Source organism: Protopterus annectens, chromosome 8.part0 (genome assembly GCF_019279795.1).
Source record: "Protopterus annectens isolate FY-2018-M chromosome 8.part0, PAN1.0, whole genome shotgun sequence".
In the NCBI taxonomy this organism is placed as follows: domain Eukaryota; kingdom Metazoa; phylum Chordata; order Ceratodontiformes; family Protopteridae; genus Protopterus; species Protopterus annectens.
The window spans coordinates 1,292,998,605-1,293,025,153 of record NC_056741.1 but is presented as its reverse complement, the minus strand read 5'-3'; positions in this window follow the sequence as shown (position 1 = coordinate 1,293,025,153).

Below are 26,549 nucleotides of genomic sequence, written 5' to 3'. Positions count from 1 at the left end.
AATGTATATTGCTGTATAATTTACCTTGTGACTGCAAGGGTACATACACCTTTTGATGACAAGACTGTTTTACAGGCTATAAAAGTTTGCACAGTCTACAAACCAGTGTGATGGTGGGTGCATGGTTATGGAGCCCATATCTGCACAACTGTCATTACTGTGATAGATGACATGGATTATGGAGCCCAAATCCACGCCACTGCTATCAGTGTGGTAGATATCGGGGACTATGGAGCCTAAATCTGCACCATTGCCATCAATGTGATATATACCAGGGATTTTGGATTATCCATAGACATATCTGGACAGACAGAACAGGATATGAGGACTGCCTTGGTCCACATGGATGGGGTAACAGGAATAAAGAAGGAGAAGCCATTCTAGACTTCGGTCTGGCAAATGGCTTAATAGTAGCCAACACATGGTTCAGAAAGAGAGGCAGTCACAAGATCACATACAAGAGTAGCCAACATGCAGCTCAGGTAGACTTCCTCCTAGTAAGGAAAAGGCACTGGAGCAGAATCCATGATTGCAAAGTCATCCCCATTGAAACAGTCAGCCCACAGCATAAACCACTAGTTGCCAAAATCAGCTGCAAGCAGTGGTCAGAGAAGGCTCTAAGGTCAACAGAGACCAGGCTGAAGACCTGGAAGTTGACTAGAAAGAATGTACAGCAATTCAAGGAATTACTCAGGGCTCTAGCACTCCAAGAAGAGGAGGAAATGGGTGGAGTTAAACAAGAATGGCAGCATCTAAGTACAGCATGTGTTAGGACCACAGAAAAGATATGTGGCTGAGCCAGGTATGAAAGTAATGTACATAAGGAAAGCTGGTGGTGGAACACAGAAGTCCACAAAGTCATTAAAAGAAAGGAGTGCAGGAAGAAGTGGGAGATAGAAAAGACTGACCAAGATAGGAAGGACTACTGGTTGGTTAACAAAGAAGCTAAGAAAGAACTTGCAATAGCAAAGAATAGGGCACTGTACCAACTTCTGGAAAGTGACTCAGTAAGTGACACGAAGAAATTATATCAGGTTGCAAGGCAAGGACAGAAAGATAAAGAAGATAGTCAGACACTCTTCATAAGGGATGCCAGCAACAGCCTGCTCACCAGTCCACAGGACATCAAAGGGAGATGGAAGGAGTATTTCCAGCAGCTTCTGAATGAAGAAAACCCCACAGAAGCTGTACTGCCCCAGAAACAGCCTACGATGAAAGAAGAAGAGCTCACCCTAGAAGAAGGAAGAACAGCACTAAGGAAAATGAAGTCAGGGAAAGCAGCAGGCTCAGATGAGGTCACAGCAGATGTGATAAAGATGCTGGCTGAGATAGGGAAGAAGTGGCTCCTGAGGGTACTAATAGCAGTGTGGAGAGAAAGGCATATTCCAGATGACTGGAGAATAAGCATACTCATGCCAGTGTACAGGAACAAAGGGGACATCCATGACTGGGGGTAGTACAGAGGCATCAAACTCCTATCACATTGCATGAAGGTTCTGGAGAGGGTGACTGATAAATGGATATGCAGAGTAATAGAACGTAAGATGGGAGATATACATTACCCTCACAATACTTTACAAGACAGTTCTGATACCTCGCCAGTGACAGTATCCCTTACCTGTATTGTTGTATGCTGCCACCAATCAGAGTTCTAATCTGATACCATGACCTCACTTACTAACGCACCAACCAACTTTATATTACAATAACTGATGGACAAACAATCACACTTTCCAAAAGAGCAGACAGCGGCAGTCAAACCAATACATTGTGGATATTCATCACTAAAAAAATAAAACATTAGCTACAATCTTTGTCAAAATAAAACACTTTGTTTTTATAAAGACTCTGATCTGACACTGCATTTATAAAGGATCTGATCTGATCACACATAGAAAATAGTACTGTGGTTGTTCAGAGACAGTAAAATAAAATTATTTCATATAAGATAGTCCAAGTACAGAAAAATTGTAACTGCATTTGTAACTGTTATTTTCAGTTAAGATTACTGACTGAAGCCTCAGTATGTAAAAAAAAAAGTTCAACAAATCAGTAATTTTAGTATCCTGATGTAGTTAAAATATGGCAAAAACTCAAAGCCCTGTCACGATACTCGGTATCCTACAGACTGCTAAGAGGTGACCTGTGTCTGGTATACAAGGCATCCTCTGATCCAGTACTGATGGATTTACTGCACATCTGCATGTCAAACGGCATCAGAAATATTCTGTCTAGGGATCTAAACATCTTCTGTAACATCAACAGAATGGTTTTAAGGGACAGGTATATCTCGCAGAAGACATCGCTACTCTGGAACAGACTCCTCAGCCACATAAATCATAGTTCATCCCTGTCCATATTCAAGTGCAACTTAGATCTATGGATGGGAAACAGAAAATGTACCACAGGACTGCCTCCTCTACTACTAATGGAGAGAGTTAACTCCTAAATGCTTTATCCTATGCATGGGTCCCCTCAAATTATCTATGGTATGATTCCAGTTATTTTCATTAGGGATAATATATAGTTATCAACCATGGGATGGGTAAGGCCAATCTATAACCAAATGGGATTGGCTATTTCAAGCACAAAAAAGGAAACTGGCTAGGCTTAAAGTAGTCCACAAGGGCAGCTACCCACTACTTACGTATGAACCTATGGCAAGGTTCTCAGAAAATATGAAAGCTATAGGTCTTTCAGGAGGAACCAGAATTAACTAAAGGATAGACCCCTAATTGAAAGAGGAAAAGTCTAAACGGAAACCCAAGAAGGAGCAAAGGTAGTGGAAGTCAGTGGTCCAGAAAAGACCCTCATGCTGCAGTATGTCTGCATCATGTAGTAGGATGGTAGCAGAACCACTCCTTGCATAACATTCTATGGCTAAAAGGAGAGCAAGAGAAGATGGCAAAGGGAGTGGTTCTAAAGCACTTCTGTGGTTCAAGTCTTACCTTAGCAATAGACAGCAAGCAGTTCTTTGGGAGAATCAACTATCATCTCACCTTCCTATCTCCCTGGGAGTCCCTCAAGGCTCCATTATTGGTCCTCTTCTTTCTCATTATTCATGAATGACCTTCTAATAGCTATTCTTCAAACCACCTGTATACAATATGCTGACAATTCTACTATCATATGCTCTGCCAACTCTATATCTGAACTTCAGTCTTTAACCCAGACAGCTTTCAACACAGTAGAGGCATGGTTCTCGAAACAGTGCCTTCTTTTGAACACCAAAAAGACCAAGCGACTACTGTTTACAACAAACAGTAAGTCCCCCCCCATAGATTTCTCCATTCAATCCAGTAATGGCACCCTTATATCCCCCGACTCCTCCACCAAACTATTAGGAATTACAATTGATAATAACCTTACCTTTGACAATCACATTAATAACACTATTAAAACTGTTAATAAAAAACTGGGCTCCCTATATAGGATAAAACCTTTCTTAACTCCAACAGCCAGAATGACTATTGTCCACGCCCATCTAATTTCAACTCTTCTGTATGCAGCACCCATATACACTAATCTAAAAAAAATAATCTTACCAAACTAGCCAACTCCTATAATAGTATTGCTAGATTTGCCACTGGAAACCCATATAGAACTCACCACTGTCTTAACCTTCACCAACTAGACTGGCTGGAACTAAAAAACCTTCTGATACTTTCCCAACTTACCATCATTCATAAAATTTTTTACCAACCTAACAATACTCCAATACTAAACAACCTTGTAGCACCCTATAGGAATCTTGATTCCTTACGCTCCTCCAATAAACTTCTAGCCAGTACCACCAAGTCTAACAACTTAGCTGGTGACTCACTGTTCTCCAATACCGTTGGAAAACAATGGAACCTCTTGCCATCTGACCTTACCTCACTTCCATCCCTTCCTCTCTTTAAACAAAGTCTTAAGAAGCACCTTAAAACTCACTGGCTATGCCCTTGCTGTTACCCAGACTGATCCTCTGGATTTCTCTTTGTCATTCTCTTGACTTCCTACTTTCCTCCACTCTTTCCTGTCTACCCCTCTGAATTAGTAGCACCTATAAGTTAACTCTACTACTTAGGCACCAATTACATATCTTTTCTACTTGGCTATGAATGTATCCTGAAGGTAGTATTCCTGCCATTTTCTTTATACCTCTTCCTTTTTCTACTGCTACTGTCTAACCCTTTGGAAATAGTAACTGTCTGGAGTAAACTAGAATAACCAAGGATTTAAATGTATTCTAATAATGTCTTGGGGCTGCCCAAGATATTTATACTGTAAAATGATCTGTAGGTGTACGATGTATTTATTGTAGTGGGTCGCATAGTCTTCCCAGAATTTAAACTGTAATACCTTTCTTGTTTATTATAAACATTTTTTGTATGGTGGTGGTTATTTATATGTGGAGCTTTTCTCCCTGGGCCTCTACTGAAAAAGGAAATATATCCAGCTGGACCAGCCCATTCAACAAATGTAAAATAAATAAAATAAAATAAATCACCAACATTACTATAAGAGATGCCTGCCCTACTAATGGCAGGGAAACTTGACATCTGCTAGTCATTGATTTAGGGACATTCGTCAGTACCCTCGTTTTAATTAAATGCTCCACCTTTTTTGCAATGCATGCTTTTTATTTATTTCATACATATGCTGGCCAGGTAAACCCATTGGACACAAATGTTCTTTTTTAGGGGTGACCCAAAAGCACCAAGTGGTTAGTGGCCTTTGATGCTTATCATGAAATTCTGAGTATTTTTTATTTACTCCTGTAAGTCTCTTAATGTTGCAAAATTAATTGTCATGCTCCATCATGTCCTCTTTGATTGCTATGTTCTTACTGTATCTTTATGCGTCTATTTGGTATTATTTTATTGCTGTATCTTTATATCTCTGTTTGGTATGTATTTCTACGAAAGTATGTTTGACTGTATATCTGTGTATCTGTGCCTCTGGTCCAAGTTGTAGCTGAAAAGGGGTTCTTGGAAAGCATACTTATTTGGTTAACAAATTAAATAAATAAATCCTGGCATTAGATTTATGTATTTGTCTGTTTATTACAAATAAAATAAATAAAGCCTAGAATCAACATTTTAGTCATTTAATTGTTTATTAATTGTAGTTGTTGATTAGGAATGTCCAGCTGGGGGATCCCTTTTCTGTACAGTTCCAGGGGGAGAAATCTCCATCATATAGGATCATAAGAGGTTACTAGGATAATGGCCCATAGGGCTCTTACAAACCTATCCATGTTAAACTATTGTTCCCACGAGTGTCTGTTTAAAGCAGGCACTAAAATCAGCATCTATTGCCCCTGTCCAAGATGGACACAGGTGGAACCCCCGGGGTGAATCTCCAATTACCTATCCAATTGTCCAGACTTTGCTTAAACAGTGTGAAAAGGGGGCTTTGTTTGACATGTATTGGAAGCCTGTTCCAAAGGTGAGGCAACCTCTGAGAGACAAATCTGTCCCTCCAGCGGGTTCTGCTGATGTTGTATACCAGCTTAAGGTCCTTAGAGTGAGTGACCCATGTGCCATTTGACCTGCGAATATGCAGCATTCCCATTAAAGCAGGGTCGGAGATTGCCTTATATGCAAGGCACAGGATGCCTCGGAGTAGTCTGTATGACACAGAGCAAATTGACAGTGATTTCAGTCTGCTCACATATGACAGATGCTGGAGACACTGGGTTTTCTTTGTAAGGAGCCTTTGTGGTCTTTCCAATTACTGCAGGTGCTTGGAAAGGTACATTTCAAATGGAGAATTGTACTCTATTATTGGCCTGATGAGGGAAGAGTACAGAGGAGTTATAACCTTTTTTTTCTGGAGGCAATGTCCTTACTTATGAAATGAGCAATATAAAATGCCCTAATTACCACTGTGGATGCATAGTGATCAATGGTAAGATTGCTGCCAACATGTGTGCCCGGGTCTCTCACCACTGAATGAGTGCTTAGGGTACTGATATTGATGTGGTAGTCTGCAGGAACACTGCCCTTGCCAAAAGGGGACGATAATGCATTTTGCATTTAATTTAAGATCATGATTTTGCCACCAATCATTAGTCTGCGTAAGTCCCTCTTGCAGGATGTTGACATCTTTAGGGGACTCAATGACCACTCCCAGTTTGCAGTCATCAGCAAACTTTGTCAGCAACAGACCTTTAGTTTTTGCCTGGAATTTGGAGAAGTAGATTCTGAACAGTAGGGGTCCCAGAACCAATCCCTGCAGAACACCACTGGTTACGGTTCTGTTAGAGGGGGGTGGAATCCCCTACTTTGACTGTACGAGTTCTATCAGTGAGCCAGTTTGCAACCCACCTGACAAAATATGGGTTGATACCCAACTGGGTGAGTTTATTAATGATGCCTAAGTGGCAGATTGTGTCAAATGCCTTGGCTAAATCAAGGTAGGCCCTATGCATAGATTTACCCTCATCTAGGGCTTTGGTGGCTGACTCAAAGACATCCATCAAGTTTAACAGGCATGATCTCCCCTTGACAAAGTCAAACTGGGTGGGAATAAAGTGTTTGGAGATTTCTTATATCTTTGTTGATAAGGTCCATGATGATCAATTCTGGTCAAGCTAATGGGTCTATAGTTCCCAGGGTCCGTGGGTGCACCCCTTTGTGCAAAAGTATGACGGTAGCTGTTTTCCATTTCTCTGGGATGAAACCAGTGCTTAAGCTGTGTTTGAAAAGAGTACCAGTGGTGTTGCTAATTCCTGTTTCAATCCATGTGGAACACAGCCTGGGATGTTATTTGGTCCCATAGAGGCTGTGTTTTTGGCCTTGGAGAAGGCATTTAAGACCTGCTCCTTAGAGACACTAGGTGGTGGACAGGTGATGGGGATGCTTTGGGGTATGTGTGGTGGGGACAGGGTTGTGAAATTTTCACTGAACCTGTTAGCCAGCAGGTTTGCTATATCCACAAGTTCTGTATATGCAGTACCATTAACCACAAGTTCAGCGCAAATCTGGGACTTTCCATTGAGGTTACAGATGTAACTAAATAATGCCTTATGGTTGTCCTTAGTTGTGGAAGCTAATTTGGATTCATAGTTACTTTTAGAGGACTTCACAAGGAGTCTTATTTGCTTGTTTAAGTTGAAGAGGGAATGTTTCCAGTTTTGAGTCCATTCCTTTCTACTCTTAGACAGCGGTTTCTTTCTCTTATTGCATAGCCTGTTAATGGCAGATATCCACCAGGTAGGTTTGTTCTTCCGTGAAGATCTTAACTTTGGTCCTATCAGATATGGCATAGTCAATACACTTGTAGAGATGTTCGTATAAAACAGTGGTGTATAACCCAACATTGGTATCTATTCCATCTGTCAAGGGAGGAGCTACAAAGCTATTTATGCTGTCTTATAAGAGGTTGTAATCGGCCTTGGAGAAGTTGTTTTAGTCTAGTTGCTGCTAAGGGGGATCTGGTGTTATAATTATTTCTAATGAGATTGATTTGTGGTCAGATCTCACCAGGAAGGGCAGTACACTGGGGGGTGGTGCAAAAGCCCCCCATGTTGGTGAGCACCAGATCAAGGATATTTAAGCCCCTTGTGGGATTATCAACCAGCTTATCCAGGGCATTTGGGAGTTAACGAATTCCAGGAACCTTTAGGCAAGTGAGTTAGAACACATAAAATTTACCTATTCAATGGATGGGCAATTAAAGTCACCCAAACCAGGGTGTTCAGTTGTATCTTGACTGACTCAAGTAGAGCCAAGTAGGCTGAGTGGATGTCCTGTTTCATGGAGGGGTTCCTTTAGCTGGCAATGACTTGAAGAGGGGTCTTACCAACAGTCAATTGCACCTGAAGTAATTCAAGGGAGTTGTACTGTGTAACCAATCTGGAAGTGTATTTATCTTTAATGCATAATGATATACCACCTCCTTTAGTTCTCATGCCTTCAGTTTGTGGTCTGAATGTGTGGAAGGAAATGTAACCCAGTATGGCTGGGGTGCTCTCTGCAGCCTTGACATATAAATAATAACAGACAAAATAGTATAAAAACAATGAAGATATCTTCTTCTTTCGGCTTTTCCCGGTTAGGGGTCGCCACAGCGGAACTCCGGTCCGCTAATGATTGGCAGTAGATTTTTTACGGGTGCCGAGGTGCCAGCTCGACGCCCAACCTTCAACGAAGGCACGCCCATTCTACACATGTCTTTCGAATGCCACTCGACCGCGGGGAGGACATGCAGACTCCACAAAGAAGGGGCTCCAGCTGAGAATCGAACGGGAAAACCTCTTGCTGTGAGGCAACAAAGCTACCGCTGCACCACTGCGGCTTATAAAAACAATGAAGATATACAATGCAGAAATTAGAGGAAATAAACATTAATACAGAATCTAAGTTACAGAAATGAACGACTCTGCTGGAGGGAAGATACTTCAAGGGATATTTAAAATGCAGCCATAACTAATCAGTAGCAAGACTTCAGCAAATGTGAACAGAACAAGCTACACACACACACACACACACACACACACACATATATATATATATATATATATATATACATATACAGTGTATATATATATATATATATATATATATATATATATATATATATATATATATATATATATATATATATATATATATATATACATATAGTTATGGATCTACTTTAGAAGCTTGAACTTTCAAAACTTTGAAGGTCATACAGTTGAGTCCATAACATCAAAGTTTTAAAAGCTTGAAACTTCAATTAAAAAAATAAAAACAATTCTTTTTTTTTACATTTATGCAGGGGAGCAAGGCCCCCTGCACCCCCCACACCCCCTGCTAATTAAATATACTAACTCTGAGATCGCACTACAGTGAAGAGAATGGTAAATTTCCTGTTCCGCGCTGTACGGCGATCTCTATTTAAACCGTTCGAAGTTTCAACATTTTGATCTTATGGTCTCGACCATATGAAGTTTGACATTTTGAAACTTTGAGCTTCCAAAGTAGAGCCATACATATACATATCATTTTAATTTCATTTTTATTTATTTACATTTTGTTGATAAAAGTAGAGTAGCTGATCGTACTGGGCCATTTTCAGGTTAAACCTAGTATACGAAAGTGATAAAAGAAATGGTAGAATGCAGGTGGACAAAATAGCAATGATTAATATTACATATGTCTGATAATCAGAATGTCAGAACTATTTATTTTTTAAGATAATTAGAGACAAATATTCTTAGCGTGACAGTAAGAAAGAATAAAACTAATAGCATTAAACTAGTAGTATAATATGATGAATGAATGTGAGGGCATACGGATGCAATAAAAGAAGTGCAAAGGGCAAAGGAAAGCAATAAAGAAAATGGATGCTACAGCTGTTAAGTTACACTACAGTTACATTTTCACTTAAGCTGGCGATATATTTGTACTTCACTTTGGAATGCTTCAGGATGAGATATATATACATCTTAGGTTGTATGGAAGTCAGTTCCAGAGTTTTTCAAAAACAAATGCATGTGTTACCAAATGTATTTTTTGCAATAGGACTAAAGTTAAACTGACCTACAGATGATCAAAGTTCTCTTGAGGTGACACACCATGAGTGACATTTGTAGCATAGACACTGGGTCGGGGCAGGGGGCAGATGGAAACACTGATGTCCACTGTAATGGACTTCGAAGGACTGATGCTTGAATGGAGGCCTTAGGTAAACTCACCCTGTCTGTCTCCCATGGATTGCTGGGGATGTCAGGTATTTATGGTCACCACCAGGTGATCATCGTAATCTTTTTTCAGGGAGGATGTGTGTATGTGCTCCTGACAACAGGCACCTGTAGTGGTCCCTGATAGGGGAAAGCCAGTGTTAGGGAGTAGAGAGGAGGAGTTACTGGAGGAGGGGAAGAGGGACTAAACTCCTGGCCCAGACACTGGGGTTCCATCACAGAGAGAGTGGGAAGTATGACAGAAATTCCCTTGATGAGCCAGCTTTTTCATCAGTTTTTGGAGCATTAAAAGCATCTCTGCAGAATGATGATGTTTGTGTCTCTTCTCTAATCTTCTCTGCCTCTTTCATGACAATGATGCCTAGAATTCCTGCAAGAAGACTTGAAATTCTAATGAAAGGTGGGACAGTTTACCTCAAGTTTTTGAAGCCTTTTAGTCATAAGGTATTTACCAGGGGATTTCCTATTGTGCCTTCAAGTGGCATTGTTACAACTCCCTTGCAGACAACACATCACTTAGTGTTGTGGGAAAGACTGAGGTAAACATGGCATTTTCAGTGTTCATCCGTGAGGTAGGAATGGGGATGGGAAAATTAGAAGTGGAAACCTTTGTTGCAAAAGGGTTAAGTTTTAACAGTTGACAGGGAAACATAACAAATAAATTAAGGCTTCAAATCACCAAAGCCATTTCCAGAGTTTAACAGAAGTATAAGTCACTGAATAAAGATAGAATCTGAGAAAACATGTATCTAAAATAAGAAACGATAGCCTGGGGTCATCATCATGTATTAAAGAACCAAAGTATTTTAGAACAGGTATTAATTATGGTGGTTGGACAGGCACCCCTGTAAAGTTTTTTTTCAATGCTCAGCTGTCATTATGTTGGTGGGTGGCACTGGTCCTCATAATTCCTGCAGCCAGAACTATTCATTTATTTATTTTACATTTGTTGACCGGGCTAGTCTAACTGCATACATGTCCATTTTCAGTAGAGGCCTGGGGAGAAAAGCTTCAACACATACAATTACAATATAGAATTTTGCTACAGTACAAGCATAATACAGCTGATGTTAATAAAAATACAATACTTAAAATAAACATAACACAATAGTAAAAGGTTTTGTACATAAAAAGAATGAAACTATTTACATATATACATAGATTTAAATTGCAAGATCATGGTCTCTTTGGTTCTTTAAAGATAGGTCTAAAGTTAGTGCAGAAGAGTAACAGGTGAAGAGTATCCATTAGTATAAAGAAACATGAGTTAGTCAGGGTTAGTAGGGGCATAGCCAATGCGTTCTAAGATAAAGTTTTAGTTTATGTTTAAAAAGTGTTATTGAAGACAGTGATAAAAGTTCAGTGGGTAGTAGGTTCTAGTGCTTTCCAACAGTATTAGAGAACAGAGTGTCTCCTGCCAAGTTGTTGGATCTACTTGTACAAACAAGTATTTTATCTGAGGAGCGTAAGTTTCTAAGATTGTTGTAAGGGGTAATGAGGCTAGAGAGTATTGGAGTATTGTTAGGTTGATGCGGGGACTTATGGCCAATAGCAAGCTGGTGAAATTGAAGCTGATTTTGTAACTCTAGCCACCCTAGCTGTTTTAGATTAAGAGAGTGATGGATTCTAAATGGAGAGCCAGTGGCAAATCTGGCAATATTATTATAGGAGATTGCCAGTTTGTTGAGGTTGTTTTTTGAGAGATTAGTGTATATAGGTGAAGCATAGAGGAGTGTGGATATTAAGTGAGCACGGGCTATAGAGGTCCTGGCTAATGGTGTAAGGAAGAGTTTGATTCTGTAGAGGGACCCCAATTTCTTGTTGACTGTTTTTATTGTATTGTTAATATGAGTATCAAAGTTAAGGTTGCTATCTATTGTTATTCCTAAGTGTTTGGTGGTTGGGTTAGGAGATATGAGAGTGTCATTATTAGATATGAGTGTGAAATCTACTGGGATGGACTTCCGAGTTGGAGTAAAGAGCAGAAGTTTTCTTTTTTGGGGGTTTAAGAGGAGGCATCGGTGCAAAAACCATTGTTCTACTGTATGGGTTAAGGACTGTAGTTCAGATGGAGAAGTGGCTGAGCATACTATTGTGGAGTCATCTGCGTATTGAATACAGGTGGCTTGAGGAATTGCTAAGTGTAGGTTGTTAATAAAGATGGAGAATAGGAGTGAGCCTAATATGGAGCCTTGAGGGACACCGAGGGAAATGGGGAGGTGGGTAGCTAGATTATTATCCCTCAGCACAACTTGCTGTCTATTATCTAAATAAGATTCAAACCATTTTATAGCCAGAGCTTCAAGTGAAAGGGATTTGAGTATATTTAAAAGTAGCTGGTGGTTAACCAAATTGAAAGCTTTAGATATATCAATAAAGAGTGCAGAAGAAAGAATATTGTTGTTATGGTTTTTGTTAATGCAGTCTGTAAAGGATAGTAAGGCAGTGGTAGTACTATGGAATGGTCTAAATCCGTGTTGACAGTTGGCAAGTAAGTTGTTTTGGATTAGGTGGTGGAGTAGTTGCCTATGGATGCATTCTTCCATTATTTTTGCCAGTGGAAAGAGTAAAGCTATGGGACGATAGTTTAAAAAGTCATTAGAGTTCCCACCTTTGTGTAGGGGGATAATGTGAGACATTTTTCAGATAGTTGGGATGGTACCTTTATTTATGGTCCTGTTAATCAGTATGGAAATGGGATAGGCTATGGCTTTAGCTGCTTTTTGCAGGCATTCTGCAGGTAGTTGGTCAGCTGAAGGAGTGGTAGGTTTTAGTTTTTGGAGAAGGAAGCAAATGAAAAAAGTTGGAACTGGTTGCAACTGAAATGAAGGAAGTGGACTAGTAGTAGAAGTTGGCAGATTTGAGCTACCTGGAGATAGTTGACTAGCAAGAGTTTGGATGGCCTATGTAAAGAAGGAATTAAAGGCATTGGCAGTTTATGTGGGATTTTCAAGGTTAGAGCCTTATGGGTTTGGCGTGATAGATTAACCTGGATGTAGTAGTTTGTTAATGCTAGTCCAAAACTTTTGTGGTTTATTTTGGTGAGTTTGCTGTAACTGGAAGTAAAGGTTTCTTTTATCTATAAGGATAGCTTTTTTTGTATTATTTCTAAGTTGTTTAAAGTTTTGATGGTCTGTAGGATTTTTAGTAGTACACCATTTAGCCCAGGATTTGTTTCTAGGGTTGGAAGGGTGGCCTAATGGTTAAGATGTTTGTCTTGCAAATAAAAGGTACAGGGTTTGAGTGTCACAAGGGATAATTGGCTAGGCTTAAAATGGCTCGCAAGGGCAGTTAGCTTAGTACTAATCTATGAATCTATGAAGGATTTTTTGCCTAGTTGCTTTTGAGAGTCATGGGGCAGGTTGAGTCTTATTTCTAATAGAGCGTGTTGGTGCGTGGTGGTCAAGGATGGCTAAAAATGTGGAATTAAAGTATTGAACAGCTTCATCTAGTGGGAGGTATTTTAATGGTGACCAATTACAATGCTCGAGTTCTGTTTGGAAAAGTTCAGGGTTAAAATGTTTTTTGGACTGTATTGTCCTGAAAGTATTTGGGTAAGTTAGGTTGGTTTTATGCCTGATAATATAAGTTAGTGAGTGGTCACTTTGATCATTTGGGAGGGTCCCTACTTTGTATGTTTGATGAGGCGTATTAGTGAGAATCCAGTCTAAGATACTTTCTTTGTTATTGGGTTTATTAATTCTAGTTGGAGAGGTAATAGTTTGTGAGAAGCCATATAGGTTAATATGGGTAGTGGGGTGTACAGTACTACAGGACTTCCAGTCGATATTAAAGTCTCCAAGGACTATAGTTTTTTGTGGGAGATTTATAGGAAGCCAATTAAGGATATTTTCGAGGGTATTAATGTTATTTCCAGGAGGAAGGTAGATACAAATGATATTTATTTATTTTATTTATTTTACATTTGTTGACCGGGATAGTCCGACTGGATACATGTCCATTTTCAGTGGAGGCCCGGGGAGAAAAGCTCCACAGAGAAAATCAGAATACACGTAAGTTTACAAGTACATAAATGAAAGGCAAAAAAGATACAAATTAACATTTTTTATGCTTTCCTTGGCTTGACTATTGTATCAACAGCACAGCAAAAATCCAACTCAAAAATACAAATACAACTCAAGAGACAATAATGTTACTATGTTCAGATACAAGTTTTGAATTTACATGTATTAAGTGGAATTTTAGAAATAAGGATTCCATCATTATTGTCTAGTGGTGGTCTATGGCTTTCAATGGTAATTTGTAGCTTTGTTTTGTAAAGGATTGCTACCCCTCCCCCCTTTTTGGCTGTGCGGTCTAGTCTCAGAATATTATGACCAGGTGGGATGACTTCATTATCTTTGATTGTGGGTTTTAGCCATGTTTCTGTAAAACATAGGATGTCAAGTGGACATCTAGGAGGGCGTGGAGGTGAGCAATTTTGTTGTTAATGCTACGTATGTTGAGATGCGCTATACAGAGTGAGTTTGCAGGTCTGGTAGGGGTTTGGGTGCTATTGAGGTTAGGGTTGTTTTGTTCAGTGGTGAGATCATTGTTTGGGCCGGGGTCTGGATGAATGTCCCGTATATTCTATTCATAGGGTTTTGAAGCCTGCAATAACAGTACAGTGATTTTTTAGCATTTAGATTGATATACCTGATGTGTGTTAATCTACGATATTTGGCTTGTAGGTAGCAGGGTATGGATGTGACGTTTATGTGGTTTTGGGAGATAGCTAGTAGTGGTGAGGAAGTAAATTTGGAGTGGTAATGAACATTTGGACATATTGGATGTTCATAGCAGGTTAGCAGATAGACTATAGTTAGAGGAGGTAAGAGTGAGGCCAAGAGTAATAGTTTTATTTGTATTGGGATAGGTAATTCAGTCATTATAAGGGTTTAATTAGTGGAATAAAAAGGGAGGCAAGTGAGTATCAAACAGGTGGGGTGATGTAACAAGGTGGGATGGGAGTGCTAATGAGGTGGGCCTTTAGATTGGAGCAGATGTAATGGGGGTGTGGTACAGAGGAATAAATGTAGGAGCACTGGGGGAGGGTGGGAATTGGGGGCAGGGGAGGGGAGTGAGCCCGCAGGGCGAATGGAACGGGTAGAGACAAGTGAGTGAAACAGCCAATGTGAACAATCAGTGGAATGCTGATTGCTAAAGGTAAGTTCAGTGTAGGTTAGTGTAGAATGAATAAGAAGTAGAGTGGAAGTGTTCAGAGGAGGGTAGTGGGTGATTACAGTAAATCAAGAGGTGTGTGAAAGAATGATTATAGCAAGGTATAGACAGCAGGCTGTAGAGGAAGTATACTATAGGATAGAGGGATAGACAATGATAGGGACTGGAGCTGGGTGCCACTAAGTGGACAGGGAAATGTATTACCGCAGTAGTATTTTCTGGGGAAGGCTGGTATAGGGATAAGTAGGAAGATCAGTTCAGCTAAGGGAGGTATCAATAAAGGAACTAATAGTTGGTACTTTGGCTACAGGGTACAGAAGGGGTATGGCTGTTAGCTGTCCAGGCTGGGTAGCTTGCAATTACAAACATCAAGAATTCAGAGCTAGATTTCAGCATTTGTGAATTATTTTCACTTCCATCTTTGGCACTTAGTTTTTATATGCCTATAGGTATTGTTTTGTTGTTGTTGTATCTAATTTGAATCTTTTCGACAGAAAAATTAATTATTTATAGAAAATCCACAGACCATTTCAATGAATATCATTATAAGTTGCTGAAACTGGCCTTTTCACTACATCTATACTGTCAAATATATTGTGCCCTGGTTTAAATTGCTAAATCATCTGGGCTAGTTGATATTGTCCTGGCTAATTTAGAAATGGGTATGCTAATGTAGGATATTATTTTATATTAAATATATTTTTTCAGTCCATTTCCCCCATTAATTTACTTACATGAATGACACAAATCAACAAATGCCCCGCACTCTCTTGGGTCAAGTCTCTGCACTGCTTATTTATTTATTTAAGTCTGATGACCGGGGAAGTTCACTGGGCCAAGAATAGCCCATTTTCAGTGGAGGCCTGGGGAGAAAAGCTCCACAATAATTGCAAGTTACATTTCACATGTTACAAAAGGACATAGTTCATACAGCTAATTAAGCATTTACAGCTAAGCTCTATGATATTTGCAACTGGCTTGTCACAGTGTTACAAATTCAATATTGAAATTTCAACATTTACATAAAGTGAATATTTTTGTTATAAACTCAATTGTAGGTTAACAATTCAAAATATATAGCTACTAGCCATTAGTAGGTTAGGAAAATATTATGCATGGAGAAGGTAATAGTATATTGGAGAGTATAGTACAATAGATATTAGAGAGAAAATTAGTTTTTAGTAGGGGAGGGATTGTTTTGGGTGGGCTGAAGTAATAGTAGAGGTAGCTGGATAAGTCAGTGTAAGGTGGAATGAGGGAGGGTTTAAGTTGGAGCGTGGCAAGGGCATTCCCATTCGGAAGAAAGATGACAGAGTAGCTGAAATTTGAAATTTGTATGGTTAGGTAGGTTGCGTAGGTGTGTGGGGAGAGAATTCCACTGTTTTGCTAAGGAGTTGGACAGCAGTAGATGGCCAGGAGGTTGTGCAGGTTTATGGACTTGAAGGAGATTTTGGTTTTTGGATCTGAGTGAGCAGTTGGGAATGTACGGTTTTAAGGAAGTAGCAAGAGCTGGGCAGTTGACAGGTTTAAAGATGAGCTTGTGGGCAATGGTGAGTTGTAGGTAACTGAGATAGTTTAGGTCAAGCCAGTTCAGGATGGAGTGGCAGTAGTGGGATGAGTTTTTTGAATTGGTTGCAAATCTGGAGACCTTGTGGCAGCAGGAGTCAAGTTTGGACCGAAGGCCAAGATAGAGATTGGCGAAAAGAGGGGCACCATACTTAAGGGAGGGGAGTAGGAAGGTGGATGCATGTTTGATGGGTAGAGGGACTTTAGAAGTGGTTGTGCCTGTAGAGGAGACCTAACTTTTGGTGGATTTTGATTGTGGAGTGGATGTGGGTATCAAATTTTAATTCTTCATCAATAATGATGCCACAAAGCTTGGAGTTGGGAACAATTTCAAGGAGGGTGTTATTTTGGCTCTGTATGATGAATGTGGATTTGTCAATTGAGTTGTTGGTAGGGGAAAAATACATTAGTTTTGGTTTTATTTGCATTTAGTCACAGATGGTTAGACTGCATCCAGGTTTCTGTTTTGGAGAAAGCTAGTTGGGTTTTTGTTATGAGCTTGGAGGGGGAGAAGGCTGAGCAGATGATTGTTGAGTCATCTGCATATTGGATGATAGATGAGTCTGGGATAGAATGGTGAAAGTTGTTAATGAATTGGTTGAAGAGACGATGGCCAAGAACAGAACCTTGTGGGACACCTGTGGGTATGGGAAGGAAGGGGGAGGTTGAAGTTTTCCATTGGACAGCTTGATGGTGGGAGAGACGTGTAGGGTGGAGAGTTGGGATATAAGTAGGGTGTGTGAGATGGTGTCAAAGGCCTTTGACAAATCTAGGAATAGTGTGGATACAAACTTGTTTGAATGGCGTTCAAGGTTTATGGTTTCAAGAAAGGAAAGAAGAGCAATCATGGTGCTGTGGCCAGGGTGGAAGCCGTGTTGGGTAGGGGAGAGGAGATTGTTTAGTGTTAGGTGTGCCATAAGTTGTGCTTGTATTGTTTTCTCTAGTATTTTAGAAAGGGGGAAAGGATGGCAATAGGCCTGAAGTTGGTGGTATCAGTATTTTTGCCGCCTTTGTGGAGGGGGATGATGTAAGCATGGCGCCAGATAATTGGGACGTATGATTCTTGTATGGATCTATTTATAAGAATAGAGATGGGCTAGGCAATGCTGTCTGCAGATTGTTTGAGGAAGTTGGGTGGGAGGTTGTCGGGTGCATTGCGACAGGATTTGAGTTTGAGAAGAAGTCTTTTTATATTGCTTGTGGGGATGGGCTTGAGGCAGGAGGATGTGGAGGAAGGCTGATGGGGTGGTGGTTGGGGCAGAAGGGGGGGTGGTGGTGGAGGAGGGGGGTTGGAAGGTGGGTGGTAGTTTAGCTATGCAGTCTATGAAGAATGAGTTGAACTGGATGGCTGTTTCAAGGTTGGAGAGGATGGGGTCTGGGCAGGGGTTTTCTTTGTTGCTTGTTCTTGGTTCTCCCATCTCCATCAAGAAACTCAAGAACAGAACACATTTCAGGGCATACACCTCTCGCCTCCCACCTTGAGAGAAGTGACCAGGCTCAGTCTCACTGTTCTTACTCCCCCACCCCCTTACCCAGAGTCAGCTCCTCCAGTGCTGGGACTGCTAATTGAGCTCAAGTCACCAGTGACAGTCAGGGTTCCACCTTCTATATTGATCTGATTAGCATTAGTCAGTCATGCAGAAGTACATACTGGAACAAAATATATCATTTGCTTACAATGAAAAATATGAAATTTAATTGTAGTAGTTGATCTCCATTATAGCTGAATGGAGACACTTTTTAAAGACATGTGGGCTGGATACTGTCACATGATCCATCTTCTGTGAGCAGTTACTACTATTACATTTACAAAAGTTTAATCTGAATGAAATAAAACAAGTACAAACATGGGACAAGGTGGAAAAGAATCAAAACACATTCAGTGTTTCTTCTTGCAGCAATATGCATGCAGACAATAAATAAAGTAATAAATTAAGGTAAGACAATACAACTTGTACCTAAGATGTAAGAGTAGCCAGAAGCAAAGAAATTGTACTTGTCCAGCTAGAATATGACTTACAATTCATTTCTGAATCCTCAAAAAAGAAAAACATTAAAAACATCAAAACCATCCCTACCAAAATATGCCAAATTATTACATTCTGCCCAAGTAACAAACATCAGCACCTAACTTTATAAAAAGCCAAATGGTTACCAGTCAAACACAAAGCTGACCGCTTATTAGCCTCTTAACCGTTTAAACTCCTGCATGCTAACACACTCTCTCCCTTAGCAGCTAAACTCATTCCAAAAACATTGTCATATAACTTATGAAATCGCTTTTGCTGTGGTCCTCTGCTATACATACCCAACATAAAACTTCACTGTACTAACCACAGCTTCCCCTCCCTTGAGCCCAAACTGATTACATCCTTCTCATGTTCTCTAAAAGACATGATATCATACCCCAGTTTCTGTTCTCAACTCAAAAAACACCTTGCTATGAAGGAAAAAAGCCAATGTGTTCAGACTGGTCACATAACTTAAACTTCCACTCTTCCTCCTTAACTTTCTCTACCTCTTTAACGTCATATATTCCCTTAATATAATATTTAACTGATTCCCCAGATACATTACTGACACTTTTTCTCTTTTTCTGTATTGCCATTACACTCTATTTTTAATACATCTGAACAACTCTTCTCATCTCAATCCTAACCTCCTTATCCTACTACTTAATTGCATAAATATGTGCAGACGTTATTTTTCATGTTATTTGCTGCATTGTACACAGCTTAGTTAATTTAGACTCTCTAATTACTCTTGTTACTTTTTTCTGTGTATGTTACTCACTTCTAATTCCTACACTATGTTAATTAGCTTATTTTCATATTGAATATCTTGTGTATTAGCTTAAAATTGCTAATATCAGGGTGCTGATTGCTCCAAGTGCTAAGACTGAAACTGATCAATTTTGATCAGTGCTCTGACTTGGTCAAAAATACAAACACGGACTGGGAATTATAAGCCTGAGGCAGTAGAGAAGCAGGCAGACAGAAGAGATGAGGGAATGTGGAAGTAAGTAAGGAGATGACCATGAGACACTTCAGGGCTACAGAGAGACTTGCACTGGAGGGTGGGACTATATAAAGGATAAGAAGGTCCTACATGGAGATGAAGGAGTAGAAACTAGTCAGGAAGCAAGTAAGACTTGTACAAATTACAGATCTAGAGACAGGGAAGCAAAAAGAGTGGGAAAGACAAGCAAAACACAGCATGTAACTCAAAAAGCAGCAGAGTTTAATGCAAAGAAAGAAAAGGATAACATGAAAGAGATGGAGGGGGGGTCTAAAAAGGGACATTATTATTGAAACTATTATTCTTATATATACATACATGCACACACACACACACACACATAAATATATATATATATATATATATATATATATATAGATATAGATATATATATATCTGTGAGCGTGTATAGGCCCACACGCACATACACGAACACACACATATATACTGGTGGGTTTAACAGTATGTGCTGCTAGACCCAGACTATTCAGAAGCCCTGGGTTTGATTCCTAGACACCCTCCATTTGCTTATTGTGTGATTCTGAGCAAGTTACTTAACCAGACATTGCTCCAAGGTCACCAGTGAATATGAAAAGTGACTGTCTGTGTAGAAGGGTTACCTTATTACAACTGTAATTATAATATGCGTGCGTATAAATAAGCAAAATCAATCACGCATACACAAATGCGCAATATATATATATATATATATATATATATATATATATATATATATAAATATACAAATATTGTTATGTCCACACCTCTCAAATGTAGTGTGTGTCTGGATACACACACATGGAGAGGTATATATTGCATATGTGTGCGTGTGTCTGTGTGTGTGCATATAGATATATAGATAACAGAGATATGAGATTGCAAAATCAGAGCTGTCAGTATATATTTATATACATATGATGTATTTCTGGGTGTTTATGTTTCAAAACGACTGAGTATAGTTATGTAAGCATGCGACTTTGGCACATAGTGTGCATTAGAATTAAGTTTGCGTTCTGTCAGAAATAATGCATCCATACAAATCAATGTAACATGCAGTGCAGTCTATGCTATAGACATAAATTGAAATCCTCTCAGCTGACACTTGCATAATATGTATGACCAATAAATAACATTCTTATACTCGTGGGGCTGTTATTTAAAAATAATCTCTTGTCTCAGTGGGCCCAGTCAGTTACTAAAAATGTGACCGAAAACAGAATGGTGTTCAGCTTATGCACACAAGCACATCACAAATGTCCGTAATATGGTTGTGATTGTGTATGTGTGTGTTTGTGAGTGTGTGTAAGAGATCTTTCCTTCTCTGCCACCCTTTTTGACTGTGTTATGACTTCATCCACTGCGCAGCCCTGCGCCGGGACATAAATCTTCATAAAGGCTCTGTTGTGATTAATGCCTGGTCCGGGGCTCCAATGCTGGACCTTTCCCATTAGTGGATAATAGGAAGATGGAGAGCTCCTGTCTCCGCCACTAGCCTCCTGTCATTTGTTCCACTTTGCAGTCCATTTGCTTTGGAGACTACAAGGTACTCCATCAAAAATATTTTCAGAGTTAATTTCCGTCCCTTAATCTGCTTGATTCTTATTTTGTATCGAATGGCAGGATCGATTTTCATGGCGTCTAAATTAAATAAGGCTCTTTTCATGCATGGGGGAGCTCCTGGAGAAAGAGAGAGAGAGAGAGAGACTCAGGCGAGGAGGCATACAGGCAAAAGGTTGCAGGCAAAAAAAAAACGCTAAAAGGAGTGACAAATTGCTCTTGTGTGTCGCGAATTCCCTCTCAGATTTAGAACGGCATGTAGCCTATCGTCATATCTTTCCAGAGTCATTTATTTTCCAATTTTTCTTCCTCTCTCTCTCTCTCTTCCAAATCCTCATTCAGTGTTTTGCGCGTCGCCGTGGCAAGGCGCGCCTAGAGGGAAGGGAGGGCGGAGTGTGGCAAGTCACGTCGCAAGCCCCCCCAATAGGGGACTAAGGAAAGGTGCTGGAGGTGACGGAGTGAAATATATTTTCCTCTGAGCATCCCGGGGTCGTCTAGGAAGACAGGTCACGCTAACTGGACTTTTATAGCAGGAGAGTTCACACCACTCCCCACTACATTATTTGCTGAGTAAATTGTCCATTTCTGGCCAAGGCCCCTCCTATACTTAAACAGTACTCATAAAAAAGTTCACAGGACTGTCTACACTCTATAAGACGTGCTGCGTATAACACAAATTACGTCTATAAACAATAACTACTTATCTTACCGGTCTTCCTCGCAGTTGGAGGTCTATATTTCCTATTCAGACTAGACAAGCTAATTTGCCCGTTAGGGTCATGTCACACCGAAGATACGAGAAATAGGACATGCCATAATTCATTGAAATATTAAGCGGATACTATATTACTTTTATCCCAAGAGTAGATTATAATAACATTTCATAGCTTGTCCTGGTGTATTTTCTGGACAAAGTAGCACCTCTAAGGTAAACACATCTCTGCAACTAAAGGTCAGTCTATCCCGGGACAGGACAGTTTCCGTTTGTTCGAAGAACAAACTAAATTACATATGACTAAAAAAAAGTTCCTATACATCAGATGATCCAGCTGACATTTGAACAGTATCAACGGAGAAATTAAGATTCTGCCCTCTGTTTAAGGGTATATACTAACTCCAGGATATTTACAAAACAAGTGAATCCATATTTGACCAAATTAGAGATGAAATCCCATGTAACTAAAGAACAGCCTAGCACACCTTCTGCTCACATGTGAAGCAAATACCCATGCATAGGTTCATAGGTAGGTACTAGGCTACTAGGCTATCTGCCCAGCCAGAATGTGTTGGCTTTCACCACCCCCTTAGATTAGTTCCCTGTGCCTCTGTCCAGCAGGGCCACTGAACTGATCCCGGAGATAAACTTTCTGTTTCCCATCCACTCGTCAAGATTTCTTTTGAAGAGTGTTAGCAAGGTGCTCTGCCTAATGTAGATTGGGATCTCTTCAGAATATTGCAAGTCTAATATGACTACAAGAAAAATGATCCCACAGCAGCTATCAAAAAGGGTAGAAGAAACTGCCCTGGCAACATTTCCTCTTGGTATAAATACCACCTCCAGTATCCCCCCAAAAGATGCTGTTAGCCTAGTGGGCCTAACCTGGTTAACAATGTGTAAATAAATAATAAAGTTTCCTTCTTTTTTAACTAGGCTGCCCAGTTCCTATATAATTGCAGCATACATGAAACACCAAATATGCAACCAACAGGACAATCCTTTAGCTGCAGAACTTAGATAGCTAGATAGTTAGATAGAAAAAAGTTCATTCCATGGTGTTAATTTACAGAAATGCAACTTTGCCTTACAGTCCAAAGCCAAAACATGCTACATTCCCGGTGAAGAATGATGACAGATGCTAGTCATAGTGAGTGATAACATATCACTAATCCTATTGTAGCAACACAATCTTTTCCCCATTTTAGACTAGATAAACAGTAACATGCAAGGTAAAATAGGCTTGATGGGGCCAATGTAATGCTGAAACATAGTTTTTTGTTATGAATATTGTATGTGTGGAGCTTTGTGGCTTAGAGGAATTTAGTAAGAATACAACTTTAAGGGTTTGATCTTAACATCACAATTTCCCGCTTTGGTTCCAAAATGAGCCCATGTTGGTACCGTTTGCACAGTATATTTCATTTTCTCTACTTTCTGAAAAAGCTTCTAAGATGTAGCTGTGAATGATTTGCAATGCACCAACAGACAGATCATTGATCAATGGATATATTTTTATTCAGTTTTCACCTCCACTGTACAACAGCTGTCAAAAGCTGGATAAAAAATGATCTAGTTTTTGGTGAGCTATTCATGGCTAACTGTTCTTTTTCATATCCACACTGTATGATTATTATGTAAAATACACTTAGTTCCACAAACCTGCATGCTTATATACTCCATGAGCTGGCATATTTTGTCAGATAAATAGCTAAAATAGCTAAAATAGTCTAATTGGGTATGCATATATAGTGTGTAATGAGATATACTGACTAATTTAATAGTAAGTTGCACTTTGTTTATAAATGATTACCATAGACATACCATTTACAAAGATGCGCAATTACAATTGCCCAGAAGGGAAATATATATACATACTTAAATGGCTGGTCTGGAGCTACAGAATCCTGCAGTACTCTAAAGTCCTTTCCTCTTATGGGATCTGTTGCAGAGGTTTTGCTGTTAGCCATTCTTTTTGGACAGTCAGATAAAATGCAGAATAGATGGACTAACAAAAGTTGTAACCTATAAACTTATCTTTGTGGTTAGATACACATAAATTCCTATTCTGCTTCAGTAGAAGGTTAGCAACATACCTTATACTGCGAGTTCTGGTACTTCAGTTTCATAAATTCTGCCAACTGCACATGAGAAAAGCCTGCCCCTTTGCCTTCTGTATTACTTAGCTTTTCACTGAAGCCACCGTCACCTTTAATTCAAGGTACTTGAGTTTCTACAGGCCTTGGTTCTCACCTTTGTTGAGTATACAGGCATGCAAAGTTGCCACTGAAAGAAGACCTATGGCCTGCTGAGCTGTCTTAGTGTTGAAGTTAACCTTTGCACATTGGCCTCATGGCCGGCCTTAGGCATAGGCCAACTAGGTGGCCGCCTAGGGCGCCGCTGTAGCAGGGGCGCTTTTCCAGTATTTATTTGGTGTAGGTAGACCAGGTTGGGGGCACCTGGGTGGTGTGGGGGGGCGCTGTGGAGCCCTTTTTCCTAGGGCACCAGCTGACCTAAGGCCGCTGCTGATTGGCCTCTCCTCTGCTCCTGCCTCATCCTTTTTCCATTTGTTCCAAGAATCCTTGAATTTGATCAATGACTCACTTGTACCACTGAATGCTGCAGTGCATTCCAGGGTCTCATCACTGCATCCATAAACAATATTTCTCCAAGTCACTCATGACCTGCCCCATTTTTGGCTGCTATCCATGTTCATTTTGCCCTTTCTCTCAAAGCCACTTCCTTACCCTACCTCTTGACAAAGTGATATCCTCAAAGTGATATCCTCATACCTTATCATGGTAATTTCCCCTTATATTATCATGATGATATCCCCATATCTTATCATGGTAATATCACCATATCTTATCAAGATGGTATCCCAATACCTTATCTTGGTAATATCCCCATATCTTATCACAATGATATTCCCATGCCTTATCATAGTAATATCACCATATCTTATCATGATAATATCCCCATACCTTATCTTGGTAATATCACTATATCTTATCATGATAATATCCCCATACCTTATCATGGTAATATCCCCATACCCATATCCCCATATCCCCAGCACAGTTTCTAACACATTTCTGCAATAGTTATATTACTTTCATTAAATCCCTATGAATTTCTTTATAAATCTACTCTCTTTTGGTGGATTTATTAATATGTTGAAACATTTTTGAACTCTTTCATAACTTGTCACCATAAAAGACTGATTGTCCAGTGATGCCTGTTTGATATTTATTGTACTCGACAAAATCTTGTCATAGATTCTCCCATGATCCTTCAGTGCAAGCCTCTGATAAATTCAATCCAGTAACCCCCCCCCCCAGTTATGCTTCCTTTAGGTCATTGTTACTTTTTCTTCATGCTAGTTTATCAGGACTAACATCTTCTTTGAAGCTGCCACGGTAATTACATTATTCAAAGATATTCTAACTTTGACTTCCCTTCATTTCATCCCTACTGGCATTTACATCTCCTTCTTGTGAAGCCACATTAGTGGTGCTTCATGTGATTTTGCTTTCTATGGGGAATTTACCCACCTTTGAAGACAATATTTTGTTTAATCTCTTGCCGGGCTTTCACCAGATGACTTAGATGCCCTATTCTTTAATGGAAACAGCAGCTCTCTATCATCACAGAGTGTGCAAGCAGTCAGCATCCTCCCTTTTGGCATTCGTGTTTCATTACATAACACTGTCTTTTCTCTTGCTGCTCAGTGGAGTAGAGGGATAATGTCCTGGCTATGGCCTACCCATTTGGGTTTGATTAGCAACTTGGGTGACTAACGGAGCAGTAGGTAAAGGATGGGCATACCTGTCCTGGATGACAGGGTGCTCATTGAGGCATAGTCCAAAGAGGGGAGTTGCCCTGAGATGCAATCAACAAGCATGGGGTGTTGGAAAATGGAAGTAGGTAGAGCATAAACAATCCTCCCCTTGGACAGAAGCACAGATGAGCCAAGGATGCCCTTGGTGTCCATGTCTGGCCCCAGCCACTGGAGTAAGTCCAGGGGGCAGGTGAATAGCTTGTAGACCCAGTGTAGATATGGGACATCAAGGGTGGGCTGGTAAAGATGAGGTCTGAGGGGACAATAAGATAAATCTTAAAAAATTGTCTTTTATCAGCACACAATAGTTGAAAATGTACTTATTTATTAAAAGTTTTCTTGCTTCCTCGGATGTTGTGTAACTATGTAATTGGTATATATAATTTTGGAGGTATGAGTGGTGAAGGGGGGCTTGTTTTCTACAAAAATTACTTATTTTGAGTTGCTCCATTGTTTTATATGCAGTGAGTGGCTTTCCTTTTGATATTCTATCATAATTAGCTCATTTGATTGAAGTAAACTACTTTGGCTCCTAGATCCCTAAACACATGGAGAAAAAAAGGCAGTAGGTTCAAAAACACATATTTTACCTGTAACTACACAAAGGCATTTTCTGTAGCAAGATAGATCACACACACATGCCATCTCCCCACTATTTTATATAACCAATTCCAAGTACATTGCAGATCGAATAAAATGAATATTTCATGCTGGTAGCAATCTCTGAGTCATTGCAAAGTCAACAAACATTTAAATGAATGTGACTGAAAACTTCTGTCTCAAAATATTTTAATTTATTTAATTGCCCATATCTCATTATGATGTCATGTATGCATGCACGAAGTGTGCCCATCACAAAGACTCCTGTTGTTCCAATGGGGTGTGACAATCTGTGGGTCCAGCAGTGCAGTTTGGATTCCATTGTATTTCCAAGCAGGTAACCAGTCAGTGCTACAGAAGATTCACCTGTGGGTCAAACATACTGTTTATTTGTA